General features: G+C 39.7%; 1 long non-coding RNA gene across 3 annotated transcripts in view; it reads left to right on the forward strand.

Moving 5' to 3' along the window:
* LOC130252527 (uncharacterized) overlaps positions 1 to 24,808 on the forward strand; it is a 175,789-nt gene that overhangs the window by 37,726 nt on the left and 113,255 nt on the right. Inside the window, exon 4 of one of the 3 annotated variants that reach the window (XR_008840376.1) lies at positions 19,588 to 19,760. The exons of the other annotated variants lie outside the window; for them this stretch is intronic. This is a non-coding gene — a long non-coding RNA (uncharacterized LOC130252527). The remainder of the gene's footprint in view (positions 1 to 19,587; positions 19,761 to 24,808) is intronic. 3 annotated transcript variants of the gene reach the window in all.

Below are 24,808 nucleotides of genomic sequence, written 5' to 3' on the forward strand. Positions count from 1 at the left end.
GTCATATGCCATCGTGGAATTTTTCCTTGACTTAACTGTGTGATGTGAACAGTATTTGAACCTCCAGGGGAGTCAGACACTCAAAGGAAGTGTGTCCAAATACGAGTCAATTTATTTGCCAAGCGTGCACACGTGTGTATCGCTGCCCTCTCCTGCATGGAACAGGTACTGCTCCCAGATGTCCCTCAGGCCATTTTATGGGGAAAAGAAGAGCTGTGTCAGCCTCCTGCTGAAGGAAAAGGGTCTTGTGACTTTAGCCTAGGAGATGTTCCTGCAAAACTCGGGATGCGTGTGGTGAGCACACTAGAGATAGCGTGGGCAGATCTGAAATCCAGAGAAGTTAGATGCATATTTCCACAAAACTAAGAATCTTTTGAACAGTGCTCATTTCCAGTTGAAGCTGAAAAGGACATTTGGGAATCTGGGTCCTCTTTGTTGCTTTCTGGAAAATTTACAATTTATTGCCATATGTCTATAGGACACTGTTGAAACCGATTGAGTCATGGTGCCTGGAAATGTCAGGAGGTATATTGAGTAGCAACAGAAAGTTAGGGGCAATCACAGCAGAAGCAGAAATTCTGTGTAGCTCTTAGGCTATGAACACAACAGCTGTGTGGCAGGGAGCTCCTAGAAGGCAGTGCCAAGCAGGGACCAGATGGCGTGCGGGATTGGTAAAGCATGTGAAGTCATCTGCCTGTGGGTTATGAATTCAAGTGCAGCTCAGCGTGTTAAGCTGGCTAAAATTTATGGTTGTCTGCAGCCCCTTTGGTACAGAGTGTTTTGCAAATAGGTTTGCTTATTTAGGGAATGAAGGTGGACTCTTACAAAAACAAGAAAAAAAAAGAAGAATAACAGATAGGGAAAGAGTTTGTCCTGATTTACTAGCACCAACTAGCATCTAGCATCCTTTGATTCCCTTCAAAAGCTTCATTCAAGAGTGAAATGTATGAGCTGAGACATTTTTAGCACAATGTGCTCTTTCTCTTTCCCAGAATGTGGGAGATGGATATAATCAGGCTCCTAAAATTGAGACAAGCTCTTGGTCACAGGATGAATCACTGAATGGTTTGGGTTGGAAGGGACCTTAAGGATCATCTGGTTCCAGCCCTCTTCCATGGGCAGGGACACCTTCTGCTAGACCAGGTTGTTTAATGTCCTATCTAACCTTGCCTTGGTCTATTTTATACTGTGTGAAATGAAACTTTTTCTTGTCTAGAAACAGATGGCTATTCATAAGTGAAAGGAGGGTTGAGGCTGGAAGAAAGTTGTGATGTTAGCAACTGACTTTTGATTGCAAGGGCTGTCTCTCCAAAGGCTGTATTCCCAGAACAAGGAGGGAGGTAACGCTGACAGAATGAGACAGGAAATGTCACTTTGAGTGGTTTGTATCTGTGTGTGGAGTCATTGGGATGGGAATAGAGAAGGGGTTATTGACACCCTTTTTCTTCTCAACTAAGTTTTAGCAGGTTGTCATTTTGTAGGTTCTGGGTGGTATTAAGGTGTGCTGGAGATGCAATGCACTTTTGGGGTCACTCTGCAGGGCTGGAGGCAGCCACAAAGGCAGAATGCCATGTGGATGTTCAATCTCCATGGTCATAACTGGGCTGAGCCTACACAGGCAAAATACTTGAGGTGGCTTTAGCTATAATCTGTGACCTCTGAATTGGAAGTGGAGAATGGATGGAAGGATCAGGAATCAGGGATGATGAGGGCACATTTGGAGTAGGTTTAATGAGTAAGCCATTGCCAAATGGCTTGTCCTGTCCAACACTGACAGATAAGAGACAGAAGGGTGATGGTTCAAAATGGAAAGGTGACAAAAATGTGGCAAAATGAACAACTTGCCTTAATCACTTTTAACTACAAAAACAGTCCTCTGTGATTCTTGCAAACATCTGCCATCAAATTTGCATCTACTCCAGGAGCCAGATGTTGAAGTTTGTAATCACAAACAGTGAGATCGAGCAGCATGTCCTGTATCCTAAGTACTCTGCTAACCAAGACTGACTTGTGTGTTCATCAACTACCTCTTTTTAAAATTTTTTTTTTGTTTGTTATTATTTTTATTACTTTGTGCTTGTTTTTCACATTCTTGGACTCAGTATATCTAAATGCAATATTTTCTTCATCTGACAGAGTTCTACACCTAAAGTTTTGAGGCAGTGAGAGCAGAAATTTAAGAAGCAAAAATTAATTGTTGATTCTTTTGACACATTGCAAACTAGAACCTTTTTAATTTTTCAGCTCAGACTTTTCAGTTGATGTAAGAGGATGGACTTGAAATGTTTTTAGCTTGGCCCTACAGATTAATGCAGGCATTTCAATGGTGCTTTTGTACATATTGTTAATATGGTCAATTAATGGAAGTGAAGCAACTTGGATGAGTAAGTTCTGATCTCCGGAAGGTCATGGTGATTAAGCATGACCAACTTGTAACTGAATAAGATGACATGAAATCTGATAAACAATGTGCTTGGTGTCACAATATTTTGTGTAATTTTACTGGGGAGATTATATAAAGTAGTTCTTTGTTGTATGTGTCTACCGTCTGAATTCAGCATTGGTATAGCAAAATAATGTGTGTGATTGTCTCTCACGTCATGTTGTTGTTTTCCACTTCATCTTGCTATTTTCATGGCTATCACTCGGAAAACACTTTTAAAGGTGGGTGATTCTGTGTGAGGGACAGCTGCAGAGAATCTAGGTGTGCCAAGGAAAGTACCAAGAGTTCCTTGATGAGATATGAGGGAGGAGGAGGGAAGAGATAAACAGAAACAACTTTTCATGCCAGTTGACACAAATTATTGTGCTGATCAGAACCCACACAACAGCAAATCACACTGAGTTACTTAAAAGCAAGATTCCAGCTTAGCATGTTGCTGCCCATTTCATGCTACTTATACATATTGCTTGTATACTGAATCAATGAGTATTTCCATGTATTCTGATTTGGTTTTTAAGAGGTAACTTTCTTGGTCTTCAGAGGCTTCATGTTTGGTTCTGTAGAAGTATAATGTGATTTCTGTATTTGAGAAGTTGTGTACAATAAGGCTTGTATGACCAAATGTTGTTGCATTTTTTACTTGGGAGCATAACAACAATTCCTTCCAATGATGGGATTTCAATTTCTGACACATCAGCAAGTCACATCAAAAATGTTGAAGTACAAATAAGCTTAAGAGAACTGAACAAGATGTCTATGGTTCTAATGTAGAAATAGCAAACAGAGGTGTAATCCCTCCTATTATGCTTCGGCCTTTGGAAACAGAACATGCTAGAAATATCGCCTGCCTTTGTTTTTTGGCATGGCTAATAAATTGCTCCAGTCAACTGGATGTTCCTTTGGAAGGTTACAGTTAATCATGGGCCTGGACATAAGCCAATGTTTCTTTCCATAAGGCAGATCTTAAAAGGTACAAAGGACTGTGTTGGGCTGTTCTCAGTTTCCTTGTGGACAGTCTGCTCCCAAGTGGGGGAGCCCCAAGAGGGCAATGAGTCTTTTATACAAGCAGGAGGTAGCAAAAAACCCCCCCAGGTAATTCCCTCAGACAATGGTAGAAAACAGTTAGGTGAAAGCACAGAGGTATAACCTGCAAGAGCCTAAGGTCTGCAGACTTGCTCATAGACCTGTGTGCTTGTTATTTGCCTAGTGGTTTTAGGAAAGTTGTTTGTGATAATAGTCCACTTCTTAAGGGAAGAAGTCTTGTTTCTTCTTAGTTCTTCTTAGTATGTAGCTCCTGTGCTAGATTTATTATCAAGCTTACTGCCTAATTGGCACTTGGAGCATATCTGGATGTATTCAGATCCAGATGAGAGCTACTTACCCAGCTGCTCAATTCCATTGGGATATCCCTCTTCTTCTCTTCCTTCTTTCCTCTCCATCCCTTTTATTTTTCCTCCTTTGCTTTAAGGTGTGAACAAAGTGTTTTGAAAAGATTTGAAACATAGATTCTGAAGTTTGGTTTATCATTATCCAGGAAAATTTATTCAAATACTCTAGACGTGTGCAGGCATTTCATATTTCAATACTCCCCACCATAGTAATTTCTCTTTCTGTATGTCCACTGTATTAGATGAATAGAGGCAAATCTCATGAGATACATTCCTGGGCATTCCTTTTGACTAAATTACATTAATTTCCTTTGCCTAGGAAGGTTGAGCAGCTTATTTTTGCCAGAGATAGAGGCAGTTTGAACATTCAAAGGAGAAGTGGGATGTGAGCATGGGATAGCCCTGATCCTCCTGCTCTGTTTCTCTGCTTGTCTATAGGCAGTGCTGGTGTGGCCCAATGACTTTTTCACATGTGCACATATGTGCAGCACACAAAAAGGAAGATAAATTCCTCCCTCACCCACTTCTAGCAGGTTTTAGAAATGACAGGGTGGCAACATATCTGTGGTACTGCCGACAGGGCAGTAACTGAGCAGCACTGTTGTGGAAGCACAATCTTCAGAGAATCCTTATCAAGTCTTAGGACTCATGACAGCTGCTAATTTTGGAAAACTTTCAGTGGAGCACTTAACAGCTCAGATGAACTTTAGTTTCATCTATTAGTAATTACTTCCAGAAGTTAGCTTTAGTGAGAAAACAAAACCTTGCAGTCTCCTGACCAGGACTATGGCAATGTGAGAAAGGGCTCTGCTCTGCTGCCTGGTGCAAAGTGAATGTGCTGGAAAACTGCAGTCACTGCAAGAGCTGAAAGTCCATTTAGATAAAAACATTTTTGTTAGAAACATGGAGCCTGCTCTGGTTGGTCCCAATCTTGCTGCGTTTACTGATGTGTAGAAAAATCATTAAAAGATGTGGAAGCATGCATAGGAGTCTCTTGGTTATTGAGGTGGAAAGAAATATTTCTGTAGGTTTCAATGACCTTGTGAGTCAAGCCTCAGTCTATCATTTAAAAAAAAAAGTAGGAAGGAAGTGAGCTTTCTTGAATTTCAGGTTCTTTTTTAAATGAGTCAGCACAGTCTAATCTATACTGTGATTAAGTGCCTGTAGCCAGGAGGTTTAGAGAAGAAACAAACCCAGTTTTATTAGTCCTCTTCCTCCATCCTGTGGTGCCTTTTCTGTGCCAGTCTGGCCAACATGTGCCTGTGCACAGGGGGAAGCACATGCACCCTCCGAGTGTGACAGGGCCTCGCAGAGCCTGCTGCCTGGCCCTGTCAGAACTTGAGAGCTCTCTAAATATTGTATTCTTTGTTGCCATAACACTGGGAAAATAGTAGGGGATACTGCATTATAAATATAGCTGAAGCCTTGGGGGAATAGGAGCATTTCTAAAGGGCCTGAAGCGATGGCAGAGCATAATTCTCATAAATAAATGGGGACATAATTACTAAATGCTGACTGGATTTCTGCCTGCTGTGACACTCCAACTTGCTAGACAATTATTATACTAAGGGATTATCTTTTAACAGAGCACAGTTATCTCTTCTGTTTTTCTCATTTTGCTATTCACATAAGCCAAGGGAAATGCCAAGTGTTCTAATTGGTCATGGGTCTTTCTACTGAATAAGCTCTAGCTTTATTTAGAAGGGTTTTGTGCAGTACATTCAGTTTACAGCTGGAGGAAGGTTGAAGGTGAGGAGAGAATTTGGCAGATCTGTTCTACAAAGCCACCACAGTGAGGTTGTGAAATGGGGAAATAGACAGATAAACGTCATGTTGAACTGAGTTATGAATGACAGTCCCATAAAATCTATAAAAGAAATTGGGCTCCCTCTGTCTCTGTCAAAATAAGGAGCATTGACCTTTTACCTCTGCCTCACCTGCCTCAGCTTGCAAATCTGACAGCTGCAAATGATATTAAATGTACCCACAGAGTAGTGATGTAGTGATTAAAAATAAAATACTACTTTGTCATGTTTACTGTCTTTTACAAGACCTTTATTTGCTGTATATGCTTTGCAAGAGTTAAATAACTGCCAGTGATACGTGGTCTAAATTCTGAAATAGCAGAAAAAAGGAGACTCTAAATACTGAAAAAAAAATTCTGAAGACATTCAAGATGAGTAACAGATGGCAAGAGAACTCAAAAGGGACAGGCAAGGGGAGAAATTATATTGGTGGAAAATAGCTGGAGAATGGTTAAGGCAGAGGGAATTATAGAGATAAAATTATCTCTGACGGTTGGGCAGAAAATAGACCAAGAGAGATGAGAAAAGGCAACGAGTGAGGGGAGGGGATAGTGGAAGATGCATGTGCTTTTAATCAGTGAAGAAAAAGGACTGGTAAAGAGTGAGAAGAGATGAATGAGGAATAAATTTTGTGTTCCTTAGAGTTTATTTCTCTATAGAAGTATGTTTATTCAGTCCATTTCGTGAGAGATTGAAGAGAAACATGCAGACAGTGGAACAAAGTGACAGAACTCATGTGGATAACTATCTTGTCTTATCACCTGCCTAAATCCAAGGTTGATGACTTGCTAAGCTGCCATTGTAAATTTCAGTTGGAAAATATTACTCTTATTTTTCAAAACCCCAGAGACAGTAATATTCAATGCAGGTGGAATGATCCTTACTTAGGCTTTTATTATTTTTAGGTTTTATCTCAATTCTGTTGGCTCAGTATGAGTAAATCAGCAGCCAGGGACCACGTTGAGTTTGATGTGATCTTGTAAAATCAGGGCTATTGCTTGTGAAGCATTCAGGGTACTGCTGAAAGGTGAAAAGTTGCAGGTAGTGTAGATTCATGATCTGGCATTTAGGAGGATATCCAGCCCAGCCTTGCTCAGACAGACCTTGAACTCCTTCGAGCACAGAGTTTCCACAGCCTCCCGGAACAAACTGTGCTAGTGTTTGATTTATGAGAATGATGTTTCAATAGCTGGTGTGCCCCGTGTATGGCTGCATTGTGTGGCACAGCCCTGACCTTTTCAATATTCTGTCATCTAAATGCCAGTCACCTCTTAAGAGCTTCTGCAAAGAGTGAGGCTGTGGGGAAGTGTAGAGTGCTGAAGAGAAAGAGAGTAGCGAGATTAATTTTTCTACACCACAAAATATGAAGGGTATCATTTGATAAGAGGTTTCTGAAGAATTGCAATGAGGGTGGGCTGAGGCAGGCTGAAGGTCAGCAGCTCTCTGAAGGTCAGCAGCTCTGCCTGTGGTCTTTTGGAGACCTTCTGTGCAGAACAGTGTGGCTCCATAAAATAAGTAGGAAAATAGGAAAGAAGGTGCTCGCTTTCTGCAGAAAAGGTGAGACTGTAGCCCTCAGGTGCTGAGAGCTGTTGGTAGAATGAAAAATGTTCTGTACCTGCCCTGCCTGAGGACTCTGGTCTATTTGGGTTATAACATTTTCAGGGGAAAAGACTACCTTTCTTGCTGGGTACTCAGTAAAACAGATCCACTGTGGTCTTTGGCTGTTATTATAATAAAGAAAGATGATAATATTTGCTCATAGAGAGTAGGCTGTTTTTGGGGGGTTTGGTTTCTCTTTAAAATCACCTTATGATTTTCCTCAGCGTTCCTGTCAGTGAACTCTGAAGAAAGCTTGTAAGTTGTTTAGGAGAGCAACTTCACCTGAGCACTGAGACCTCTCATCCAGCCTTGTCTTATCCTGTCTCCTCACCTAATGCTGTCTAGTTATCATTAAAGTTATCATTCCCTTTGGCAACCTTAAGCTCCTCCTAACATGTAAAACCTATTTATTAGCATGGTGTATGGATAAGTGAAGCAGTAACTGTGGGGGAAAAAATGAGCTTTTATATTTATGTGACTGTTTATGTGGCAAAGCACTAAACCCCATTAAGAATCTCTGCTTTCAGGAAAACTGGATATTTTCTTCTCTTGTTTGCTCATTTTCTCTGACCTTAGGCAGCTTGTTTCACCTCTGTATATCAATTTTCCAAACTGTAAAGACAGGTTAATAATCTATATCAAATTGTACTTTGTTGCCTTGATAAATGTAAAGAGGAAGGAATGTTGTAGTTGCATTGGTTCAAATTATGTTGGAAAGTGATAGAAGTCAGAGAATAAACTGGTCAGAATAGCATCAATCTATTTTCTCCTTCTAAGTCTGTGTTCTTGCTCCCAAACAGTATTTAAGAACATTTGAATGCTTTACTTTGCAACAATTTGCAAAATGTCAGAACTGTTAGCCCGTACTTTTCCCCTAGAAATTCCTTAATTCCAGCATCATTGAGAATATCAGTGCTTACTGAATTCCATACTGTGTTTGCTATTTTTTTGTCCTCAACATGGCCTGTGACTCATTTGCTGCATGTTTTTCAAGCCCTGCTCTGAATACTAACTCATGAATTTTCTTGCTTTTTTTTTTTTTTTTTTTTTTCCTCCATGGCACTTACTACTGCAGGAACCGTGCTGGGAACCAGTGTTTGAATTTTTAGTTTGGAAACTTGAAAAATGTTTCTCTTCCAAGTTACCATTTTCTGTAGAACAAAATTCTGAATTTATATTTTGGAAGAGCTAGAGGAGATGTGTGTCTTTGTATTTATGCACATCTTTAATATACTATACTACACTATATTATTATTTTATTATATTAAGATTTCTAACTGCCTTTCATCCTTACACTTACTCCCGTCTGTCCACTTTTACTGAGGAAACAGTGAAGGACAGTAAGGAGAGGTGAAATTTGTACTTGAAGATATACAGGCTTTATTCATACCCGCTTTTTATTTTGTGCTGGTATCACTTCAGTCCTCTTGACTCTGGCCACAAATCCACAACTATTGTTCTTTCCTAAATCTAAAAGAGTCTTCCAAAATAAGATCTTCCTTCAAAAAATACAGCATTTTGGCACATAATCTTTAGCAGACAGTCTCTGCTTGTGAGAGTGGAACTCATTAAAATCAAAGTTTATGATATTAAAATGGAGTATTCTATGAGTTCCAGCAGTACAAAAGGTTCTTATGGATCCTGTGACAAGTTTGATTCTTCTTGGAAAAACACATTCCACTAGATGTTAGCTCCAGTTCTAGGGAAGGACACGCAGTCTGTCTGAAAGGCAAGCATAATGAAGGCCTGCATATTTCATGATGCATCATGTGCTGCTCAGGTGCAGAGGCAAAAATTCAACCCTTTACAAGCGTGTCTGCCCAAACTGGAGCAGAGGTAGCTACTTTGCATCCCGCCAAAGTGTGTTTGATCTTGGAAGTTATAGAATATTTGTTTTATGACTATGAGAGTGCCAAGAAATTCTTTGAAGCAAAGTCTGTAACCTCCAAGGCTGAGATGGAATAGGATGAAACAGGAAAGTTACTGGAAGATGACATTGTTAAAAAAAAAACCAGCAAAACCCCAGAAACTCGAACCCAACAACCTTCCCCTCCAACTCTTTTTAAGCCTGCTTCTTTTAATTATATTGCCTGTCATGACTCTAATTCTTTAAATTAATTATGGTGACTGATATGAAGTCTAAAATGCCTTTTCCAATGTACATATGATATGATGGATTGTGATTAATTGAAATATAGAGGTCTGAAGTTTGATAGCTTATGAAGTACAGTTTGTGATACAGCCTCAGCTTCCATTTCTTTATTGAACTGTCTTTCTGAATGTCATTAGAGTATTAGACCCAGAGGGAGACCATATAAATGACAGATCACTTCTGAACCAAATTCCAAGTTTTCTTTTCTTCCTTTCAGACTGAGGTAGCATATTGCACTACTATCTTGCCTGTTTTTACAGGCAGAAAGAAGCAGTGGCAAAACTTTTTGATTTAAAATGACATCTGCATAGTAAGTCTTTGCTGTACTGTCCCTTTGTGGATTTGCCTGGTTAGCACAATATGTAAGTGGTGGCTGAAATTATTTAATAGGAATATATACTTCAGTCCCTGTGAGGGATTTCTGGTTTTGTTCCTTGCTTTTGGCTATTGATTCCATCCCCCTGCAGCCAAGTTGTGTGACACCATGCTGGGAATGTTCTGTAGAGGGAGGTGCTTGGTGATCAGGAACAGCTTAAAAATCTCTTTCCTCCCAGATTCTGGGCCATTCTGTGAGAGACCTTGATAACTTCAGCAATTTGATTAAATCTTGATTAGTCCTACTTCCAAATAAGCCTATAATGAGAGTATGGGATTTTTCAGTCTGGTGTGGTGTCTGTTCTTTCTTTCTTTTTTTTAATTGCCTTAAAAAATCTGCAGTGGGAACAGTATCCATAACTGTGCTTTGTACAGAACCTAGAACAGCCGTTCCCAAATCCTGAAACTATCTTTAATAAGTTAGAAATAAGATATTTAGGACCTGCAACTAAAGTCTTGAAACTGATTTTGCTGCTGCTTTTAAGCCAATCTGAGGCCCCTTTTGTAATATTGCAATTATTGCAGGTATTATAGATTTCTCCTGTGTATGAAAATCTAATGGTTGCTGTCTTTTATTCCTTTTCTGTACCACTACAGGCAACTAGTCAGGTTTAATGTGAATACTGAGCATAACTGTGCTTCTTTTTAAAGATCAGAGATGATGAAAGGGGCTGTCTGAAAGCAACTCAATGGGCAGAGCTATTAAGAACTTCCCTTGAGCTGCTGGTGAGCACTTAGGGATTTAAACTAGAAAAAGAAACAGAAACGTGCCAGGGCTTGGCAGAAAAATCCCTGATGCTAAAAGTACAGATACAAAAGGACTGCTACCTTATAAAACTACAGTGTGCAGGACAGCCTGTGGAACCATGCCAGCTCTGATAATCTATGCAAGACAATGCCTGGTATTTGGAGAAAAAGATAAGTGAACAGCAATATTATATTGCAAGAATCTGTAGAACATGTGCAGCCAGGAGAAGAGGTTTGACAATTCAGCTATTAGCCCCAAGGAATTCCTCATGGCAAACACACTGTAAGAGAATATGCACAGTGTTGCACAGATAGCAGAAGATACATTTATTAATTTGAAGCTGAAGCTGCTGACAATTTTTCTCATTATGAAATAATGGAACCAGCATTAAAAAAAAAAAAAAAAAAAGGCAAAAAACCCAGTGGTCAGCTGGAACACAAAAAGGTAAAATTTGTTCTCAGGAAGAGGGTTTGTGAAGTAATGGGGAATAGTAGTATATCTTTAAACAAACAAAAGGCATTCACTCTTTTTTTTTGAGGATTTGCTTTTTTTCCACTGACTGCAGAGGAAATGCAGGCTCCTGAATTAAGGTATGAAGTAGGGTGTCATACAATTGCCCTGTAAATATCTGGTTGTTCATTATTGCTTATTGAATCACATTTTCGGGGTAAAAGTACCCATGATAGGTTTTAAGCCTACAAAAATCTCATATTCTTTGGTTAGGGGTACACCAAGACAGACTTATGAAGATGATCTTTAAATCCCCTTTTGAGCAAAGAAGTGTCAAATAAAATGAACTTGACATTATTCAGCTGTGTCACAGTTTGTGATTCATGGAAATATTTTAAAGGTAGAAATTAAAATTAACAGTATATTTTTTGATCTGAGAGCAAGAAAAAAATAACATGTTAGTCAGTTTTAGAACTGGTTCCTACCAAATATTTGTCTCAGCAAATAAACAAAAACCGGGATAATTTTGTGAACCTCCCCCCAAATAACCAGGTTAAGTAAATTAATTCACACCAGTTACCATGAGAATGTTGGATGATGTAAATGCCTTTTCTATAACTACAAATTTCTGTCCAGTGGCTTGGAAGCACAAGACTATGTGGGGCATATTGGAGGCTCATTGAACATTTGCTGGGTTTAGTAAACAGAGGAGAAAAAGGATATAAAGTTGCAGGTATTGATATATTAGCCTGAGAAAGGAACGTGTGTGGAAATACAGCCATATGAAACAAGTGGCATGTGAATTATGCCTGGAAACAAGAGTCTAAAAATGGACATTTATAACCCAGGCATTGAATGAAGCACCACAGTAACCATCTCAGTGACATAATGAGCTCAGTATTTCTTGTATCTGCGCTGTAATTTCAATGTCTCTGCAGGCACTGCAGATCTTTTTAGATCTTCCTAATTCACCATGCAAAAGAGGAATTTCCTGTCTAATCCTATCCCTATTTAAATTTTTACATAGGATCATTAGTAAGGTTAGCTGTAAGGTGTTTGTCTCATTAGTGTGTTGCTGAAAGAACTTAACCTCAAGAGTTGCAGTTTTACTCTACATTAAAATGTTATGCAAATTCCCCATCTCACTCAGGGTATCAGAGTGAAACACAGATGCTGTTTTATTATTCTCAACTCACTTTTGACTTGTTTTACTAGGCTTTGGGCTCAACAGGCCCAAAAGTAATTAAATGCTTCCTTTGTGCTATTTGGAAAATCCTTCATTAGCAGTGTTAGCTTCCTTCAAAATTAATGCTGTGCATGCCAAATTGACCTGCACAGGAAAAAAAACCATAAAATTTCCTCTTTAAAGCTAAAAGGGAGTGGGAATTCTTATGCTTCACGGCACTATCTTAAGCTTAACCTGTTAATATCTTTCTCATCCATTAGAGAGGGGACTATTGGACACCTTTTGTTCAAGGTTAGTCTGGGGTCTTCACTGATTTATTATGAAGAAAATTAAAGCAGTTATTTAAGAAGTCAGGAGGCTGGGTGAGGGTTTAGGAAGGGAGATATAATACAGTGCCAGTGGTAATATTAAACCAAGCTGCTTGCTGCTGTTCCCAAGGCAGTTGGGTTCCTTGAGCAATCAAAAGCCTTCATGTGAACCTGTTCCCCCCTCCCCACCACTAAAATATTGATATGCAAACAGTTATCTTCATGACTTGATTATTGATCCTCCTTTCTTCTGTGACTGCATTGGCTTTAGGAGGAAGACAAGATATCTGGTTTGGAAATTTCTTGAAAAACCCAATGAGGTGCTTGGCTTTTAATATATTGCTTCCTCTTGACCTTGCAGCAGGTCTGGAACAAAAAGAACTTTAGAAGATGTATTTTTTTTAAGATGTGGTCCTTCAAATCAGTGGGATTGATGTAGTCTGCAGAATTTCTGCAATCTTTCTGGAACGTTTTCCTATGGGCTTGAGTTCTACCACCTCATGGAAAATTTGACATTGACCAATGATTCTGAGTGGCCTGGCTTATAGGACATAAATATGTTAAAATAATACAGGAAAAAGTAGTGAGAGTATTTCATTTGAGATCAGTGAGAGATATAAAACTTTTAAAACTAGATTTACAGCTGTTTGGATACATCTAAATAATGTATGGTGAGCTTTAGTTGGTAGTTTGTCTTTGTGTGCCAGTGAAAATGTGAAAATATTATTTTCCAGTGCAATTCAACTAGATTTATGGCAATTATAGGCTCTGGTAGCAGAATGTAGTAAAGAGCTAAAGAAAAGTTGGATGAATGCGTGTTTCAACCTTCTTAAATAAGAGCACATGAAATGATTTGTATAAAATAAAAGCTAGAGTGAAGATGGTGGCAAACCCCCCCTACTAAATAATCCTGTAATGTAAAGCCCTCCTATGAGCTCTTGCCTGTAATGACATTCACATCTGCTTGTGAAGATAGGTTTGTCCAAACAATAGGGAGATTTTCTGCCAACAGATTTCCAAATATTTTGGAAACTGTAAAATAAACAGCTCCTCAATCCCATAAAGTTTCTATTAGGTAGTTTTCTTCTTTGGATTAATAAATTGTAAAATTTGAATCTACAATGAAGGCTAATAAGCCTTGGTAAGATCAGCATGACTTTTCCTCTTGAATGAGTTTATGGTCAAGTAACAGGCACTGTAATACTGTTATGACAACATAGCACAGTGAAATAATGCTTGAAAGAGCCCATTAAATTGAAAAGCTGTTTGGGTACTTGACTATTTGATCTGTGGAGCAAACTTTTCATCACTGTTTATTAAGAATTATTTATTGGGGAGTCAGAAATTTCTAATAAAACAAGTGACAGAACAGTGCTATGAGAGACTAAATTTTCTGTCAGATGCATAAGCTTGTTGCTATTGGAAAACAGTGACTATTTTTCTCAGTTATTTAGTCTTATTTATTACTGGGTTTTGAATTAACTGGAGTAACATAACACTTAGGTATGAGAGCCCCCTCAGTGTACACATCTGACTGAGGTACAGTGGCAATCATAGTAGAAAAGAAAAATGTTGGTGTGGGTAAAAGAAAAGGATAAAGGATATATTATTATGCTATGGAAAATACAGATAAGATTAGCACCACTTCAATATTAATTTCTCCTCAAATATGGGGGGTTTTGATGCAGAATTCTATTCCCATAGTCTAAGCCAGGGCCAAGTCTGAGCTCTTGGCTCCTGCATTTTCTCTGGCACCTCACTTTGACCTTCCATGCTAAAATATCAGCAACTGCAGTTGTATCTTTTCATCCCAATCTTTTGGGGGCATGTTGATATTAGTAGGCTGGAATTTTGGTGGGTTGGAAAATTTAAGATGCAAAATCTAATAGTATGTATTTTCGTGATATTGCCAGCTAATGGTTATGAATAATACTGCCCTTGAGGCAGAAATTATTATTTGACTGCAGTGCAACAAACAAGGAAGGTTTTGTTTTATTCCTTTTGAACTGTCCTTGGTTTGATCCTTGATTAAGTTAAAATTTAGTGTTGTCATCCATCTAAGTAATAATGATGCACTTTAATTTACTGTCATCTAAACTCAAAGGCCTGTGAATGTCTGAAGAGGAATAACTAAAATCAAATTTAGGATGGAAACAAAAAGCATTTTGACATATCCTATCAGTCTGTGAATTAAAATAAGTAAAAATTAAAAATGTGAATTAAAATAGTCAAAAACTATTTTTTATTTTTAGCAGGAGATTAAGGGAAATAACTTAGTATTGTTTAGTCTTAGATAGTGTTACTAGAAAATGGATAAATATTTATGTATTTTTCTTCTGCAGTCACTCTTTGCATCCTACTCAAAGCTTTTGTCTCTGATTTTAGTAGAGAGGTTCTTCAGTTTGTCATATTTTGAAAATCATCATAGAATCCTAGACTGACTACCAGGTTGGAAGGGACCTCAAGGATTATCTGGTCCAACTTCTCCTCACAAAAACATGATCCAGACAAGATGGCCCAGCATCCAGTCCAGCTGTATCTTATAAGTGTCACATGTTGGGGAATCCATCACTTGCCTGTGGAAAATATTCTGACAGTTGATTATTCTCACTGGGAAAATTTTCTCTTTTGTGTCCAATCAGAATCTTCCCCAGGAGCAACTTGTAACCATTAACCCATATCTTATCCATGTGATTCCCCATAAAAAGGGAATCATCATCTTCCTTCCTCCATCTTCTTTGTAGCCACCCCTTTAAAGACTGAAACTCCCCTAAGCCTTCTTTTCTCCAGGCTGAACTTGACAGTTTCCTCAGCCTTTCATCACATGGCAAGCTACCCAGCCCTTTGATCATCTTTGTGGCCCTTCCCTGGACCCCCTCCAGCCCATCCATGTCTTTTTAGCATACTGGGGGCCAAAACTGAGCACAGCATTCCAGGTGCAGCCTGAGAAATGCTGAATGGGGTAAGGACTTGTTTTTCTTGCAGGTGATGCAGCTCAGTGTACATTGGGGTGCCCAGGTCTCTTTCCAGAGTGCTGCTCCCAGCCAGGCAGATCCCAGGTTAGAAGGTTTAAATGTTTTGCAAACATTTTGCTTGGTTGTTACTGGGTGCTTCAGCCCAGTAAACACATGCTTGAAAACTATAAAATCCTGGGGAAAAGAAATTGTGGGGTTTAGTAGTGGTTTTGCTAAGAACTGGTAGAATGTTTGTATGTTGATTTGGCAAACAAAAGGAATTTAAAGGAATTGCTTTGCCTGCAAAGTATCACAGAAGTACAAAACTTCTCCTATTTACTGTAAACCTTTATGAACCCGTGCAATTTCTGTGGTTCCCCTGCACTTTGCTTTTCTTAATTTCTTTTAAAATTTATTTTTAGTGTTTGTGTATTCCAGCGGTGTCATTCTGCATCTACTGAGCTGAAACTTTTGAAAAGGTGGAGGGCTGGCACTATGCTGCACTTTAACTAGTTGGGGTATTTTTTGTCACCTTAAGTACAATTTGATATGGGAATTTTGGTTTTATTTATTGTGAAATCCTAAAGATGTTAGTGTACGGTGCCCACACCTTTAAATAATAAAACTCCTATATTTGTTTGCAGATACTCTAATCTGTTGTTAATAAACTTGAAAGAATACAGTCTTGTCTAATAAACACATCAAACTAATGGGTACCAAAGCAGTTCAGAAGAGTGTTTGTTGTTTGGTGTTTAGATTTCAGTCAAAATTAATCAACAATAGATGGGGCCTGCTGTATTTATTAGCAACACAAATCCCTGTGATTCAGTGCCAGGTCCCTTTGACTTGTTCCAGTGTATGCTGGCAGGGGTACAGGACTGATAAATACTTACATCCTTGTGACTGGGAAAGAAAGAGAGGAGGGGGATAGAGCTGAGAAAACAGACCTCACAGTTGGCGTGGATTCCTTGAGAGCCATTTTGAATGTCTTTCAGAGTGAGCTTGCCTGTAAATGGGAAGTCATTGATTCAGGAACAGTAGAGGCTTTTTTTTTCTTTGTGAAACCTTCAGCTTTGCAGATGGCTGGCTGCATAAGCCTGCGTGGTTTTGTTCTCACTTCCCCTCCCAGGATACTTGTTTTCCCCAATTTTAATTTTCATTCTCCTTTGCTTTTTACTGAATTTCTTTAAGAGATGCAGTTATTGACAGGGGAAGTGCTGTTGCAGACATGCTCCTTGGGAACATCTGTAATAGTCCAAACCATCTCTTGGTAGAGAAAGTGAAGGTGTTTGAACTCTGGATGTTTAGTTTTTAAGTTCCATTTGTGAATTCAAGTCAAATTATGGCTTGTTTTGTGGAGGGTAAAAATGAATGGCTATCATCAGAAGTATTTCTGTCAAATCAGTTGAAAATCCTTACTGTTTGTCTTTGCTCCAGCCCCTTGTGAAACTGGAAATACAGAGGTTCCAGTCATGGGGATTTTATGTCCTGCAAAACTGGGGAAGTTTATTTTCCCTGCAGATGCTGGCTTGCACTTTGCTTCTGAAACCCTAAATTCTGAGTTTACGAAGTAAAAGCACTCCAATTCTGAACAGAAGCATGTTGATTTTCTTGTAAGAATTACTTAGTGATAAACTGTGAGAGGAAACAAGTTTCAGCTTGTTGTTCATGCACTGCTGGAATTTCAATAATGTTATCTCTGGAACTAGTAGTTGCACTTGATACTGATAAGTAAACCAGTCAGGTCACAGTACCTGCTACAAATTCTTGTTCTTGACATGACACTTACTGTTTTACAGCTTTGAACCCAGTTTTCTTTTTCTACTGGCCAAATGACTCTTGAAAGTTCAGGACACTTTCTGAGGAGAGGGTGTCACAGTAGAAGGGACTTCCAAAAAGGCTATTTGAACATGGAGAGCTAAGCCACGGATTATGGGAGAAACAATTTCCAGGGGAAAATTATTGTGGCAGTATTGCTATGTGACAGCCTAATGACAGACTCTGCTGCTTTTGGGTCCAGTTCCTTGTGTATTGCTGTCATGTGAAGAGAAGGTGTGGTGGTTCTCTCTGGTAGATAGAAATGGTCTGGGACAGTGCAGAATTATCCTCCATGGGACTGTGTGTGTGACTTTCTCTCAGGCAAGCCCTGCCAATAACTGCTCTGCATCAGTGGCTGTGCTTTTGTTGTGGGTTTTCTCTCCTCAGAGAAAACCTGCACTGAAAAGGGAATTAATGAGTTCTTGTCACTTGGGAGATGCATCTAACAATGGTGGTGATTTTCTGTCTTACAGAATATTGATGTGGAACATGTGCAGTTTACCCCATGATAACAACAAATCCTGCTCTTCTTATCATTTCTAGGAAAATTCAGAAAACACAGGCTTCCCTCAGAAATAGGGAGGCTGCCTGTGAGGAAGTTGAGTGGGTGGAATTACTCACAGATATAGTTCAGTACCTTGCATAGTTGCTTGGGTATAATTTGGCATCTTCTAATTTAAGAATATTTGTCTTATGTTCTTCCCCCTCTTTATTGCTATTCTAATTGGTGCTCTCTTAGGTGTTGAGTGAAAGTAATGTTTGGTGAACAAGTGGTTCAGGAGAGGACAATTATAATTCAGAATATGAGCTATGTAGGAATTATGGTCCTCATATTTATTTTTCAAAGCTATTTAGAAACTGATCTATTAGAATTATCTTTATGATGTTTGTTCAAGAAATCTTCAGCGTCTTCTCAGGCTGAAATATCTGTTCCAAGCTGTTCCAAGTTTTTGAGGCTATGAAATTTATGGCTCTGTGGTATCATATCCTTGTGTTGATTATCTGAGTGTAACTGAATGATTAAAGTCCTGACTTTGAGGTGAATGTTTTCGCTCAATTTTAGCTAACATATAAAAAATACTTGTGTAAAAGTTTCCTTTCCTACCACCAGGCCTTTGAATAAACTCATTTGCTAAAGCAATTGTGGAAAGTGGTTGTGTAGAGATCATTTGGTCTTTGCCCCAAGCATTTGCCATCTTTTCTCTTCCCACTAGTGCTTCTGTTTAGCTGATGCCTACAGAATGACCACAGAGTTTCATTACATGCACAGCAGCCATAAAGGACTGTGTTCCCAGAATGGGCAGGAGCAAGCTTGCCAGAATATTCAGCAAATAATTTCCCTCAGATCCTGCTGTTACTGACAGATGGCATTACAATTTAGAAATACAGTTTACATGCTCTTTTTCACTTGTTTTCCCTTAGGATCATTTGGGTTCTGGCAGAAAATTCCGTTTTGGTGAAACAGGGGCGGGTTATGAAACTGTTTCCACTGAAGTGTTCGGCAGGCACAGAGGAAGTGCCTTTTTATCACTAGGAGGAAAAATAATTTCAGAATATTTTTGAAGTGTGGAATCCTTGTGGTGTCTAGGCAGTAGGAAAAAGAAAACTTATAATATGCTTTGAGTTAAACTTTTGTCCCTAAAATCTGTTTTTATGGATTTTTTCCCTCCCTAAATTAGAAAGAAATTGAACTTCAAGGTCTTCAGAAAAATGGATTTTTTTTTTTCACCTGACATCTGTTCTGAGCATTTACTGTATAATGTTGAAGGCTGGCTGGCCTTCTTTCTAGTAACACTGCTGATGAGGTTGCTGTTTGTGCCAATTAAAGTGGTGATTTTTGGTTATGCAGAAGCATCCAAAGGTGGCTATATCCATCACTTACCTTATTTTGTGCCAGTTATCAAAATCATACCTTTTGATCTCCATTAAGTTAGCTTTTGTCACATGCAAGACAAAGGTGTGGGAAAAAAAAGTAGGAGTGTCACATCCTCAAATCACTTCCCTTTTTCTGTCTCTCAGGCTCTGGCTCTGCCATTGTCCTTCAGTGTTTATTTGATTAGTGGAACGTCACTCTTCCTTACTTACCTTCTCTCAAGTATTTCCTTTGGAAAAAATGAAACAACTGGAAGTTCCACTGGCGTGGAAGTTGCCAATGGCACCTGCTGGCAACACACTTTGGCCAAAAGCCTGTCTTTACCAGTTACTTTAAGTGCTGATCTCCCCATCCCCCGATTGTACTGGAAATGAACCTGATGAGGAAAAACATAATTTGGCTGGTAACATCTCTCGGAAGGGTCAGCCTTGTGATGCATTGGGGTAGAGTGGAAAGTCTCTGATATTGGTTTAATGATTAAATTACAGGAATGAAGAACACAGAGGGGCTATGTGAATAAAGAAGGAAAATATCTTCAGGGGAGGCCACCCATGCCCCACCCAGGTGTTGGTGACATTCTTTCCAAATGCCATTCAGGGAAGCCCCCTTCACAACACGTAGCCAGCATAAAGCTCCTCATTAAACAATGTCAGGAAATGTGGTAAGGCAATCTTTATTTAATTTTAATAATATTGGTTTTATTTTCTTTTCAGCAAGATTAAAAGCTTTTTTGATTTTTTTTTTTAATCTGGTATTTGTGAAATGAAGTGTTGAATGTTCCTACTATATACTAGTAGCTGAAATACCTCTTTTACTTTTGTGGGACTGCAGTTCACAAAAAAAGCAAGTTTTAATCTATTTTCTTTCTGGACTAATATCATAGGCCTTTCTTTCTCTGCTAGAAAGTGTGGGGCAGCAGGGCAGAAAGGAAATGAAGCTATGGAACAGGCAGACAGAAGAGGTAAAATGGCCCAGATTTTGGGTGTCCTGCTACCCATGGAATCTGCAGCTCTGAGTCAGATATCCAGGCTTCTAATCAGCTTGAGGCTGGGATCTGCGTGGATCCAACTGCAAGGAAAACAAATAACTTGCTGACAAAAGAGGTAGTTAGAGATGTCCCGGATAAAGACATGGGCTTAGGCCAAAGGGAGAGAGTGAGTGAGACACCATGAAGATATTAATGTGGTATCCAGGTGTCCATTGAATATTTGTGCAGAGCAGAGCCATCAGAGGAGAAGAAAAAGATTTTAGAACCTGGCAGAGATGATCATCTAGAGATGTAGGTTCAAGTCCTGGGTAAGAGATATAGAAACAAGCTTTTCCAAGTGTCACATGTAGCCAGATTAATAGATTGTATTTAACTCCCAATTTGGGGAATGCAATTTTCCTAGACTATGTGGCATGTTAGCTCAGAGGAAGAATATATGCATTTAGCCCTGTAACTGCTAGGGTTTGCATGAGAAACCAGAACTGGGGAAGAAAAGGTTTTGCAAGCTTCTTGTTGAAAGCAAAAAGCCTCTGGTTGTTTCAGGGGCATCTATTAGTAGTATGTGAAACAAGAGTTTGCCATGCTATCTCAGATCTTCCACTGAGGGAAATAATATCTGCAAAACCAAAGGTTGATGGGAAACATAATTGTGTAGGAGAGGAGCAGTATCTCTGGCAAGGGAATGATGCAAAGCCTGTTGGTTAAGTGTTGGAGCTACTCTGGCAAAAGGAATCTTTGCAATTAGTTGGGCTTTGTTGTGTGCACCTTCGGACAGCTGGGCTGGGAGGGGTCGAGAGCAGTGTGTGAGTCAAGGGTGGAACCCGTGGGTTTGTCCATATACAAATGGAGAAGGTTTTTTTCTTTTTCCAGTGGGAGGAATGGAGTACAAGCATGGAGGTAAGAGTGTGTCTGACTCATGCCAGTTGCCCATCAGTTGGATAGATTCTGTCACATTTCCTTTGTGAGTGTTCAGTGCGATAATGTATGACCTGCTCACAGTTTTTTTCCATGTCCAAAAAAGTGATTCTGCATGACACATGTTGGAAAAATACAAGGACTTTGAAGTAAGGCTGTTTTGGAACCTTTTGGTCATAAAGGTAAAAATGTTTACAGAATAATTTCCTGACAAAATGTAAGTCAAAGTTTTGCTTTTGCTGTAAAGACTTGAATACTTAAGTATGTATTTTTCTCTCTTTAAACCATGCAAGTTCCTAAACATGCAGGCATCTAAACCACTTTAGTGAGGTTACATAAATCATAATTGTCAATGACAGTAATTATTGGGTTTGAAGGGCGATGACTTCAAAATAAACCCTTATTTTCCAAGCATCAGAGCTTGAAATATGTACAGCTTTCCATGCCAATAGCAAGTATGTTAGTACCCTGATTCACTCTCCTCCATACAGTCTTTGGTTTTTTGTGTTTCACAGGGAAGGGTCTCTGGCAATAGGTAAGTTGGAATATTACCCTGAGGAATTTTCCACACACCATGTGTTATGAGAATTTGTGTCTGAGCTTTTAATAGAACGGAAACATCTATCTACATGATAAGAAATCCTAGCTGAGCTTCTTAACCCACGTGCATGTGTTCCTACCTCTGCTTCAGACAAATGAAAGTGAGTGCCTCTTCCAGTTATTAAAATGATGAAAGATCTGGAGTTCTAGGATATCATCTGGGTTTACTGGTATATTGAACTCAGAGACATATTGCAACTCAGAGGCTGCCAAGGCACTTGTACACTCCACCACTGGCTGCTTGTCCTGCAGCAGGTGTGTGGCTCCTCATTACTTTTGTGGAGGTCCTTTTGCCAGCTGAGACCTCCCGGCTTCAGCTTAATGTGTTGTCTCCCCATTTAAGTTGTGTCAGACTTGCAGTACTCAGAAGCTGTAGTGTCTTTTTGGAGGTGGAGGTGTTTTTTTCCTGTGGGTGATAGGCAGTACAGGAATTATGAGCTCAGGCAACAGCTGGAACTCGTGATGTGGCAGTCAACTGGATGAGGCTGCTGAGGAGGGGATGTAACTAAACAAAACTGATAGATTTAACTGAGTAAGGAAATGTTTAACTTCCAGATGTTTAAACTGTAATCCCTCTGATGAAAACTCCTATCCTCTTGTGTTTGGAATGGATGGGAAAGCAATGTGCTGTGCCTGTCTGGCTGCCCATGTGCCACTGCAACTTGCCAAGGAGCAGCAGTGATTGTGCTGTTGTTTCTTTCTGAAAGGGAACTAATAATTTTTTCCTACAAGTGAGTGTGTGCCTAGAGGATGCCAGAGTGATGTCTTTTGCATTTTAAATTAAATCAAAAAGTGTCAATACTAGATAACTGTGAGATAAAACTGAAAATATCTGTAATGAACCCACAAATCCTAATTCATCATTTAAATGTATCTCTGCAAGCAGCAAAAATCTCCAGGCAGATTTCTGCCAGAAATCTCTCCTGTGTCCAGGGAGGAATTTCCCCAGCACAGAAAATCCCTACACATTTAAGAGATCTGTGCAAAAAGTGTTGGCATGGGGAGCATCCCATGGGCTGGTTAGGGTGGGCAGAGCTCTCTCATGTAGCAAGAGCTGGGCAGTGCCATAGCAGCACTTTGCCCCAGCACTAAGCCAGACCTGGAGCAGACCTGGATATGGGTGTTTCTACTCCACCAGGAGTTCTTGCTGTAAGCATGATTTTCCTTCTTGCTGCCTCCCATGAAGACCTCTCCTTCTCCTGCCATAGCTGCTGCCTTTCCATGCTCCTGGCCATGGCCTCCTATCCCAGAGGAAGGGAGGCTGCCTCTTGGTCTGGTTCTTTTGACTGTTTTCTTGGGTTTCCACCTAATTCCTGTAACCTTTCCAACTGCAGCTTGTCTTTGTTTACCTGGTGACAGGAGAGTGTTGTCATGGCTTCCTTGTGAGATCCTCTGAGGATCTCACCCACCCCTGTTCTTCAGAATGGCCTGAGGTGCTTTGCTCTTTTGTAGCAGAGCCATTCCCTCTGCTGCTTGTGCAGCTGTTGTTCCTTTGCCAAGTGGAGCATGTTACCCCGTGGGGGAACGAACGGCTGTGGCTCCCAACTTGCCATTCTTCGGGATTTTGTCTAGCTTTTTGAGGATGTAATAGAATGGCCCAAAAAATCCAGCTGGGGATTTCCTCATGTTCCTTCTTCAGTGGCCCCACCAGCAGCATGATCTCTGTGACTTTAGGCAATCTCAGAGGCTTCATAGGGTTTAGCTCTAATTTCAGCCTGCATTTGTCTGTTTGATTCTTTCTTATTTTGAAGGGTTTCCCGCCATGTATTGCTGTACTTGCACTATATATATGCAATATCTGTTTTTGTCCTGCACCACTTTTTGCCAAAAATGAGCAGAACTGCCACATATAATTTTTCTGCTTTTTGGGTTTTTGGGAGATATGAATACAAAGTACATCAGCAAATTTAGTGCAGAGACTTTCTGTGAGATTTGAGTTGATATTAGCTGTGAGGAGAAAAGTGGGTCTTCTGGGCTCTGTACTTCCAACTATTTAAAGGCTCTAACATATCACACCTGAGAAATTTCCTTTCTCCAAGAAAACCAAGTACCAAAGGAAGATGATGCACAGACTATTTTCTTATTAGGAAATAAGTTTACCTATCCCAAATTTGAGTGAACTAATTGGTTTCATAAATTTTTATTAAAATCACACTAATTGGTAAGGGAATTACTGAAAAGGAGCAAAGGTCTAGTTGGTTCTTGACTGCATATATAGAAAGTTTATATTAAAACTGAAAGAGATTGAAAAGGTCCCAGTAAGATAAAAATCATCACTTTTCACAATAACAGCATAGTAGCAGCAATAAATGATGAGATGTAATGGACCCAAGATTTTTTGATCCCAAATAAAACCTCAAAGCACCTTGTGCTTCAAAACATGTTTTCTTGCTATAGAGCCCATGCTCCAGATAATTTTGGAAATTTCCTCCACATTATCATTGGATGATGTGGCATTTCTTCAGAATAAAACCATACCAGATCTTGGTCAGTGTGTGCACACAATTATTTCCTGCCCACTGCAGTTTCATGTTTTATTTTGGTATGAATGCAGCAGGGCAGGAAGGCTCAAAGTTACCCTAATTCTACCACAATAGAAGTCTTTATTCTGAGGCAATATGATTTCAAGGCTAAGGACTCCCTCTTCAACAGAGGGGAAAGGCTTCTCTAAGTTCTGAGTTCTTCTCTAACACACCTTTGTGAACAAAGCAGTGACACTCCACATTTGATTTTAGCAGGACATTGTCCCCAAGGCTGTGCAGCCACCCCCAGACAGTTGCCACATAAAGACATTTCTTCATTTTACTTCTCCAATAGAAAGCTGGGCACTCCTCACCTGCCATGAATTGGTGTTTGGGATTAGCGTGTGAGAGAGGCATGTGAACTGCAGCCCAGCTTTGTGTCAGGTTGAGGAATTCAGTGCACCATAAACCCCCAGAATTGTGATCTTTGTGGGACTGGGCTGCAGCCAGTCAAACATCCTATCAATCAGGAGGACCCCTGCATGCTGGGGCATAACTTTTACAATTCAGAGCAGTGTGGGAGTATGCTGTACTCAATCCATCAGTCAAGTCTGCCTGCACAGTTCCTCTGCAGGTGATACCTCTGCCTTTATGATGCTGGTCATTGACAAGCTGAGTTGTGATCAATCAATCAGTCTCCATCATGCTGCACAATGGCTACAGGATAGCACAGGCTAGACTGCC

Source organism: Oenanthe melanoleuca, chromosome 4, assembly GCF_029582105.1.
Source record: "Oenanthe melanoleuca isolate GR-GAL-2019-014 chromosome 4, OMel1.0, whole genome shotgun sequence".
NCBI lineage: Eukaryota > Metazoa > Chordata > Aves > Passeriformes > Muscicapidae > Oenanthe > Oenanthe melanoleuca.